Raw genomic sequence first — 9,417 nt, 5'->3', positions numbered from 1 at the left:
CCATTTGTTGAACCTGGAAGAAGAGATAGAGTGGTCATAATGAGCAAGAAAAATTCTCTCAGGGCATGTGGTTCTGTGTAGTGCAGCTCTTTTTGTTGCTTATCTGCCAAATCACTACTCTTTGTATCTTGAGTGTTTGTTTTAGAATGTCTTGGGATTTTTAATGATGGCAAATTTTGGGGCAAATGGATATTACCTAGTAGTTCTGACATTTGCTGACTATTAATACAGAATGAGGTACATAAATGGTGAGAGATGAGCCCAAGGTGTCATTGTCTGCTGTTTTCAGTAGAGCAACTATGGCAGAGATGGCCCTTATATAGAGGAAATGTCCTCTGGCTTCTGGACTTAATTGCCTGAAGTATTTGAAGGACCTGAGGCTTTCCCCATGTTTCTGAGTCAGCATGCCCAAATGGGTACCCTAATTTTTCATGAATAAAAAGAACAATGGAAAGCAGGAGCCTCATTTAAAGTAAGGTTCTTAATTGCTGCCTCTTCCTGTAGGCCTAGTTGTATGGCATTGGGTTGATCTCATTTAATCTTCCTCTGTAGTGGATGGGCAATTAATGGATAGTTTGGAATCCAGTTCCTACAATAACAACAGCCCTAAGAACTCTTGTAATTGTTTTTTGTTTTGTTTTGTGTTGGGGATAGGAAAATCTCTAACAGCAGAGGTATGGTCAGGGTTTATGAGCAATCTGGAAGAAATTATTATATGACCTAAGCATCTGACTTCTTCCTGGCAAAACTACATTTTATCCTTTGATACTTTATGGCCCTTTTTACCTAGTTGCTATAATAAGGATTTTCCTTGGTTTGAAATGTCTGCATGTTTCCTTGGATTTGAAGAGGAATTAGACTCCTACAGGTAATGACACCCTTTGGTAAAGGAGGGAAAAATAAGGGAGCACCAGATGAAGAAACAGCTCTACATTCTCAATTCCAGTTCTCAGGGCTGAGTATGGCATTCTGTAACCATGCTTTTATGAAAGCTCTGCCTAGCTATGGTCTTTAGATTAATTTAGACTGATTAATTTATTGATTCAGAGTTCAATACAGCCACAATGCCATAAATTCAAAATAGCCTGATAGTGACTCTGTCTCATGGTTATCAGTATCTTCTCTTATGCTTGTCTAAAAAGAAAATGAGCAAATGGGAGGAAAGAAACAACAGCTGTTTGGAAAGTACAAACTCATTGGCAAACTTAGCATCACCACTAAGACTTGTGTTAAAAGAAATAAGGAGATTAGCACCAATAAGGAGAGGCATGGTGCTCAGCACTGGAATAGAGGAGGGGTGGAGCCAGGAGAAGAGTTTCTTGCAGGTAGGCTGTTCCATTAATCACATCCAGACCATCCAACGCTGCAAGCTACTAGTCCCACCCCACTCCCGAGCCCTCCTATTCCCCTGCAACCTCAGGGGAACTCTAAAGCATAGCCTGCTACTACACAGAGAGGACCAAGAGGTGAGCGACCAACCACCCAGTAGGACACCCTACTCTCTAGTCCCTCCATACTGGGTCAAAACCCTGGTCACCTCCCCCACCTGCCTTGGCTTCTCTACCCAGCCAGCAGGAGAGTTTCTTGCAGGTAGGTTGTTCCATTACCCCCATCCTGACCATTGGACCCTGCAAGTTACAAGTCCCAACCTGCCCCCAAACTTGACTATACCCTGCAACCTCAGTGGAACTCTGAAGCATAGCCTGCTACTACACAGAGAGGACCAAGTGGTAAGCTGCACCAAAACCCCTGGACACAGACAGTGACAGTACAAAGCAGACCAAGAACAGTTCCCAAGAAACAGACAGCCACTGCAAAGATTGGACTCAGAAACAAAGACACTGCCAGCATCAAATGAAGGAAGAGATGGCTAGGCGCCAATGCAAGATTTCATCCAACAACCTAAAAAGCAATGATAACATCAGAACACAGTGGTCAAACAGTGGGAAGACTTGATCATCCTAATCCAGAAGAAGCAGCAGAAAACGATTTTAAACATAACTTTATGAAGATGATGGAGATCTTTAAAGAGGAAATGAAAAACTTTCTTAAAGAAATGGAGGAAAAGAAAAATTGAAGAAATTAATAAATCTCTCAAAGAAAACCAAGAAAATACAATCAAACAGGTGAAGCAAACAGTTCAAGACTTGAAGTCTGAGATAGAAGCAATAAAGAAAACACAAACTGAGGGAATACTAGATATGGAAAATATGGGTAAACAAACAGAAACTACAAAGACAGGCATAACCAACAGAATAAAGAGATGGAAGAGGGAATTTGAGGGGTTGAAGATATTATAGAGGAAATAGATTTAAATGTCAAAGAAAAAAATTGTATCTGACAAATTCTTAACACAAAACATCCAGGAAATCTGGGACAGCATGAAAAGACCAGACCTAAGAATAATAGGGATAGAAGAAGGAGAAGAACTCCAGCTCAAAGATACAGAAAATATATTCAACAAAATCATAGAAGAAAACTTTCTGACCCTAAAGAACAATATCACTATGAAAGTACAAGAAGCTTATAGAGATCAAATAGATTGGATCAAAAAACAAAACCTACCTTCCCTCACCATACAATAATCAAACCATAAAACATACAGAATAAAAAAAGAATATTAAGAGCTGCAAAAGATAAAGGTCATGTAATATCTGAAGGTAGGCCTATCAGAATTACACTCAACTTCTTAATGGAAACCATGAAAGCCAGAAGGTTCTGAGCAGATTGTTGTAGACAGTAAGAGACCACAGATGCAAGCTCAGACTACTATACCCAGCAAAGCTTTCATTCACCATCAATGGAGAAAACAAGATATTCTATGACAAAACCAGATTTAAACAATACCTATCCACAAATTCAGCCCTACAGAAAGTACTAGAAGGAAAACCCCAACCCAAGGAAGCTAACTGCAACCATAAAAACACAGGCAATAGATAACCTCACACCAACAAAACCCAAAGAAGGGAAACACACACACTACCACCGAAAAAATAACAGAAATTAACAATTACTGGTCATTACTATCTCTTAATATCAGTGGACTCAATTCACCTATAAAAAGACACAGACTAAGAGAATGAATATGAAAGCAGGATCCAGCCTTCTGCTGTATACAAAAAACACACCTCAATCTCAAAGACAGACATTACCTCAGAGTAAAGGGTTGAGACAAGATTTTCCAATCAACTGAACCTAAGAAACAAGTGGGTGCAGCTATTCCAATATCTAACAAAATAGAATTCAAACTAAAATCAATCAAAAGATATGAACACTTCATACTCAAAACAGGAACAATTCATCAAGATGAAGTCTCAATCCTGAACATCTATGCCCCAAATACAAGATCACCCACATATGTTAAAGAAACATTATTAAAACTTTAATCACACATCAAACCCCACACATTAATAGTAGGAGATTTCAACACCCCACTCTCCCCAATGAGCAGGTCAACCAGACAAAAATCTGACAGAGTAACAATAGAACTAACAGATATCATGACTCAAGAGGGCTTAACAGACATTCTGACTTTCTCAACTATCCTTCCCCATGTTGCTTAGGAGGCTCCTTATTTTTCTTTCTCACACTCAGGAAGCAGCACAGTAGCTCCAAGTGTATTCTCTCAAGAAGTTAATTAAATCTTCCTGTGCAAAATAAAATTGCTAAGATAGCTGCAGCTACTTCCCAGTCTCCCCTTCAACACCGTAAGAAGCACAAAGACATACTGTCTGGGTGGGAAATTTGACTCAACTCAACATGCTTGTTCCAGATGGCCACATGCTACCTGAATAGAAAGCAAACTGCAACAGGAAACCTGGTTTTAATTACAAGAAAAGAGTTTGTATGTAGCAAAAAGAATCTGGCCAGAAAGGAATCAGTCAGCAGTTTTCCAGTCTCAGGAACAGAATGATCCTATAGCTGACACGAAGCATAAAGTATATGGAGAATGAAACCCTGGCAGTGACGTGTTAGAGCTCTTCTATGGTGCTGAAACTTCGAGGCATTTATTATTTTCCCAATGTCAGCACTTCTTTTTCAACGCCCATTCTTTTAACTCAACCATTTGTTCATTGTTTACATCTGGAACACAGGTGTACCTTGTTCTCTTGACTCTGCTTTTAGTCTCTTCCTATTCCTATCCTCTTTCTTCAGCTCCCCAGTGTCCAACAACAAGGTATTTTTCCAGTGCCTGACACTGCACCTGGAATGTACTCCTCATTAGATGCTCAAAGAAAGCTGGAAGGAATAGACATCCATTCTTGTCTGACTCAACACAAAAGCTGTTCAGCTTCCTTTTAGCTCAGTTCTTTACCTTGCTGAGAAGAGACATGATAAAAACGCTTAGACTTTTACCAGTGAATTCTAGCTTCACATGCTACAAGGCATTTGTCTTGTTTATACCTAACAGACTCCAGACCAACATACCAAAGAGAAGCTGCACAGTCGTGCTACTTGCAGCATTATGAGCCTAGTTACTGAGTCAGCATAGGTGTCTGTCAACAGATAGATGAATACAGACAGTGGGTATGTTCTGTTTGAAAATAAATATGACAGAAATAATCATATTAAGAAAATCAAGCTATAAAGACAAATACCATGTGCTTTCTCTTAATTATGGGTTTGAAAATCCTTTACAAAAATACAAATTCATGATATAGAAGCAGAAGAGAGATGGGGGAAGGAGACTATCCAGGCTAGAAGGAATTAATTATGGTACTAGAGAGAGAAAACAGGAACTTGACAAATATAAACAAGGTATATGATATCCTTGAAAGAAATTGTCTGTATGCAGTTTAACACTATGTATAAAGAATATATTCCAATAGAAAAAGGAGAAAACTTTCATTATAACAGTAATTACCTCATTGTTCAAGCAACACAATGTATATAGAAACAAATGCATCCGGATAATTTTTATTTCTCCCTAATGGAAGTCTTGACTCATCACAGCACACAACCTTAAAATTCTCATATTACTGAAAGACATGTGCTTTGAAAAAATAGAAATGTATGCTCATAGTTCACTGGAAACTTGGCTTCAATTTTTAAATTTTTATTTTTGTGTGTTATTATTATTGAAGGGAAGGTGTGCGTGCCATGATCTGCAGATGGAGCTCAGAGAATTTTGAGGAGTTGATTCTTTTCTGCCACCACAAGCTTTGTTATCAAACTTTTACCATCTGAGCCATTTTGTTGGCTTCATTTTATTTGTTTGTTTGTTTATCATGATGCTCCATCCTGAATCCTATTCTTCCAGCAACCATACTTATCCTAAACAGTGGTGATCACTCTGTCCCACTCCCACCCTAAAATACCATGAAGTAAAAGACTCTCAGAATTAGGTTGTTCCTTTCTCACCATCTCATACACATGACGAGAGGGCATTTTGCCAAGGGTAGCATCAAAGTTTCTGAGCCATTTCACTCCATGCCCCCATCTATATCCACACAGTCCTGATAGGCTAGCATGTAGTCCTAGAATCTTAGTTTAAGAGAATTGACCAAAGGAAAAAGGGAAGGTCATTTTGTAACATACCTAGCATGCAGTGTAATATGCTTATCTATAGGCTCCAAAGGTGTGCCATTATGTCTGCGTCTTAACAAGCTCCATAACTCCAGAAAGAGAGATGTGGCCTCTTTATGACACCTGCAAAGATAGGAGCATCATCAAATAAAAGAGGACATGAACTATGGGTTCATTGCGAAGACCATGGAATGTTGCACACACACTTAGAACACAGTAAAAAAAAAAAAAAAAAAAAAAAAAACGCATTTACATGATTACTCGCAGTCCAGGCCACTCACAGTCTAAATCAAAGACTTTGCTCTGAAAATGTGGCCAGACTGCCATCCTCACCACAGGACACTAACCTGATCTGGTACTTTCAAATTCATAATCTGGGAAAGATAACAGTTCCTGGGGCAGTGTTGGGTTACATAGAAGAGTCTTTGGTCACATAGTACATACACTTTCCTCCAGTTGAAGTCTGGTAAACTTCCCCCAAACATGTAAGAATAAAAATTCAGTAAGGGTTAATTTCAACCAGAACCAAATTCATTGGTTGACTTTGGCAGGTACCTTCATATAGTGTATACACCTCTTATTATGGTTGGTTTCAGTGATACTTGCCACACAAATTAGAATCACTGAGTAGCGAACCTCACCAGAATGGTCCTGATTGATTGATGATTGATTGGTTAATTGACTGATGTGGGGAGATCTACCCTGACTGTAGGTGGCACTGCTGGTAGCATCCCAGATACCAACGATAAGACAGAGGGAAAATCTTACCTTTTGCTTGCTCATCCTTTCCTCTTTCCAGGAATTAATCAGCACCTGTTGGGGCTGGTGCTGCTCCTAGACTGTTATCAGATGCAGAGTATCCAAGATCACTGATATCCAAGATCACATATGGGACCAGAATCCAGCAGCTCTCCAGGAACCATTCTGGCTACCAGTACCAGATTTGGACTACTGAGGCAACCAGCATCAAGGGCCAAGTAATTAATGGGTTCTTAGCTCTCTTGTATGGTTCTGCTATTGTTTCTATATTCAAGCTGATGTAATTGTTACATACACAGACACACACACACACACACACACACACATGCACCGACACGCGCACACGCACATCATATATAATGTCATTGATCCTGTTCCTCTAGAGAGCTATGGTTAATACACCTGTGACAAATTGCAAAACCAGGACAGCAAAGTACTGGGCCCAGCAACACTGAGACTTGCTCCCCAGACTCAGTGTTGTGAGCTGAGTCATTATATTCCCTGGGATATTTAAGGATTCCAGAGCTCTGCTTCTGTCAGCTGAACAGAAAAGAAAGTTCTAGGACAGAATGAGCTGTCTTGCACTGCAGCAGTCACTGGGTCTAGCTGGAAGCAGAAGCTGGCTCTCAGTCAAGACTATAAAAGGATTGTATTTGGAATAATGTGTAGCCAAGGAGCTGCTGACACTGCAGAGCCGCACAGAAGATCTCTAGGTTGGTTCGAACAGTACAATCAGGAGATCTCTTTATAGAAGTCGTTTTTTCTTCGTGAGTAGAAGGTGCCAGGTTAGAACAGCTAACTATCCCAAACCTACAAGGCTCTGTGTCCTTCATTCTGTATTTCACCAAGCAGAGGAATGTGAGTGTGATGGGGCCCTGGAGGGAAAACAGCGGGTAAGAGTTTGTGGGGGTGGAGGAACGCCAAGACAGCTTGTTTAGAAATGAGTATTCCAGCTTGGAAAGGAAAAAAAAATCAATGCTGACTGCTGTGCTGGGAAGCTAATGGATTATTTGAATAAAGCATTTGCTAGTTTAAACAAAACTAGGGGAGGCATGGTGGTTTCCAGCTAGCCTATATTTGGTCAGTGGAAGGAGGTGGAATCTGTAATCAGACTGAGTGATCTTCTTCCATCAACAGTTCCAGCGTCTCCCATCACACATCCCACTAACTGCTGTGTAAGAGGTGGACTTACAGGGAACTGGAGAGATCTTTTAACATCAACAGTTCCAAGCCCTCCCATCACACATCTCACTAACACTGTCGTGTTAATAGCTCATCTCTCTCTGCCCGGAAGAGTTTAGGATAAGAATGCTGGCAGGAAGGGTATGTAGCGGAGGGGAGGAGAATGGAAAAGGAGCATAAACTAATCTTTAAATTGTATAATCACGTTCCAGCAGTTTGGCTTCATCTGCCTTAAAGGTTTTTCTAGAACAAACAAAACTCATAAAGAAAGACAGAGTTGAGAGAAACCTTGAAAAGAATATCTTTAGAACCATATCTACTTGAGAGTCTAGGTAAGACCATATTTATCCTGAAATAGGGACTGATACGATCTGAGAAAAAAATTTCAGTTGCATAGTAATTCATACACCTAACAAGATACTCAGCATGTCTGAACAAGGGATGGAAAAGTATTAGAAGAAAGGTATTCAAGAAAGAAGGAATTTTTAATTTTTTTAAATTAAATTTGGATTACCTATTATTTTAGATTATCAGCACCATTACATTAAACCTAAAGTATATAAACATCAAGAAAACAATATTTCACTTGTTCTCAGTTCCAGATGTTTCTGTATTATAGAATATAATAGCGGAAAATAAATTCTAAGTAAGTAAGCCTTTACAACCCCTATACTGTGGTCATTAAGTTAAACACTCATTGAAACCAATACTTTTCCCTTCCATGCTTTCCTAGTCCTAAAGAAATGTTTGTTAGCTATTATTTGGACTGTGTGTGTAGGTCTAATTTTCCAAAGCATGTAAAAATTAGAAATCTATAAAGTTGCCAGTCATGGCGCTGAACAGCTTGCTTTCTGAAGCAGTTCTGTTGATCACCAATTAGCTTTTTTTTTTTAATGAGCAGAAGGTAATATCAAAATATGAAAGAAATACAACCCCAAAAGATTGAACCTCAAAAGGCTCTGCTAAACCTCAAAAATGTATTCTCTTTGTTTATCCTGTCCTTCAGTGGTCCACTCAATATTTAATAACATTTGCTGTGCATTGTTCAAAAGGACTCTAGTTACCTACAAAAGTAAAACACAAACTGGAAGCTGAATTGTGACAGCATGTAAGTTATACACAGATAGGGCATGAATCCCTCCATCCTAGACTAGATAATACAACTAAAGCAAGGGACTGGATTTCCAGGGAACTCCCACCTGAACCCACTCTGAGACAACCGTAAAGCCTCCTCAGCAGCGGAAGATGGAAACAGAAGACGGCATTTCTAGAAAGGATGGTGACAAGCAGGAGCAATCCTGGACTCCTTAGTCACCGTTTTTAATGCTGCTGCCAACTGTAACAGATTCAAATCTGTGCACATGACAAAGTGGGGACATGTCTCAAAATATAAGTTGCAGCCAAAGAACATACTGAGGATGACTTCTACAGCTAACGTGACTACAGTAAAATCAGTGGCAATGAGGATGACTTCTACATTTAACGTGACTACAGTAAAATCATTGGCAAACGGGAGCCTGATGCCACATTTACAAAGTAAAGGCATGCACTGTTGATGTACTTTAGGTGTCTCCCAGCAACAACAACAAAGGTCACAAAGAAAAATGAAAATAAGGGGCACCTTATGCAAACTCCCTGAGAATGAGACAAACAAGCAAGAATAGAAGTGATCAAGTTAGTAGATATCCAGTAGCAAAGCCATTGGTTCTGAATTTGGCAATTTGCATTTCCAGGTGAGGGCTGTCTTGGGTGTGTCTCTATCCAAGCTGATTTATCCTATTACTTCAGTATTCATCAAGTAATCGGTATAAACAAGATTAACCTAGCTATAAGCTTAAAGAAATAGAGCTAAACTCTTACTACTGAGCTATCTAAAGTAACGACTTTTTAGAAAACATCATGGTACTTTAAACATGACAGTCACATAAGTTCATTCAGAAGAGCTGTAGT

Source organism: Chionomys nivalis, chromosome 13, assembly GCF_950005125.1.
Source record: "Chionomys nivalis chromosome 13, mChiNiv1.1, whole genome shotgun sequence".
Classification (NCBI taxonomy): Eukaryota; Metazoa; Chordata; class Mammalia; order Rodentia; family Cricetidae; genus Chionomys; species Chionomys nivalis.
The sequence above is the reverse complement of the archived record's forward strand: the minus strand, read 5'-3'. Positions refer to the sequence as shown.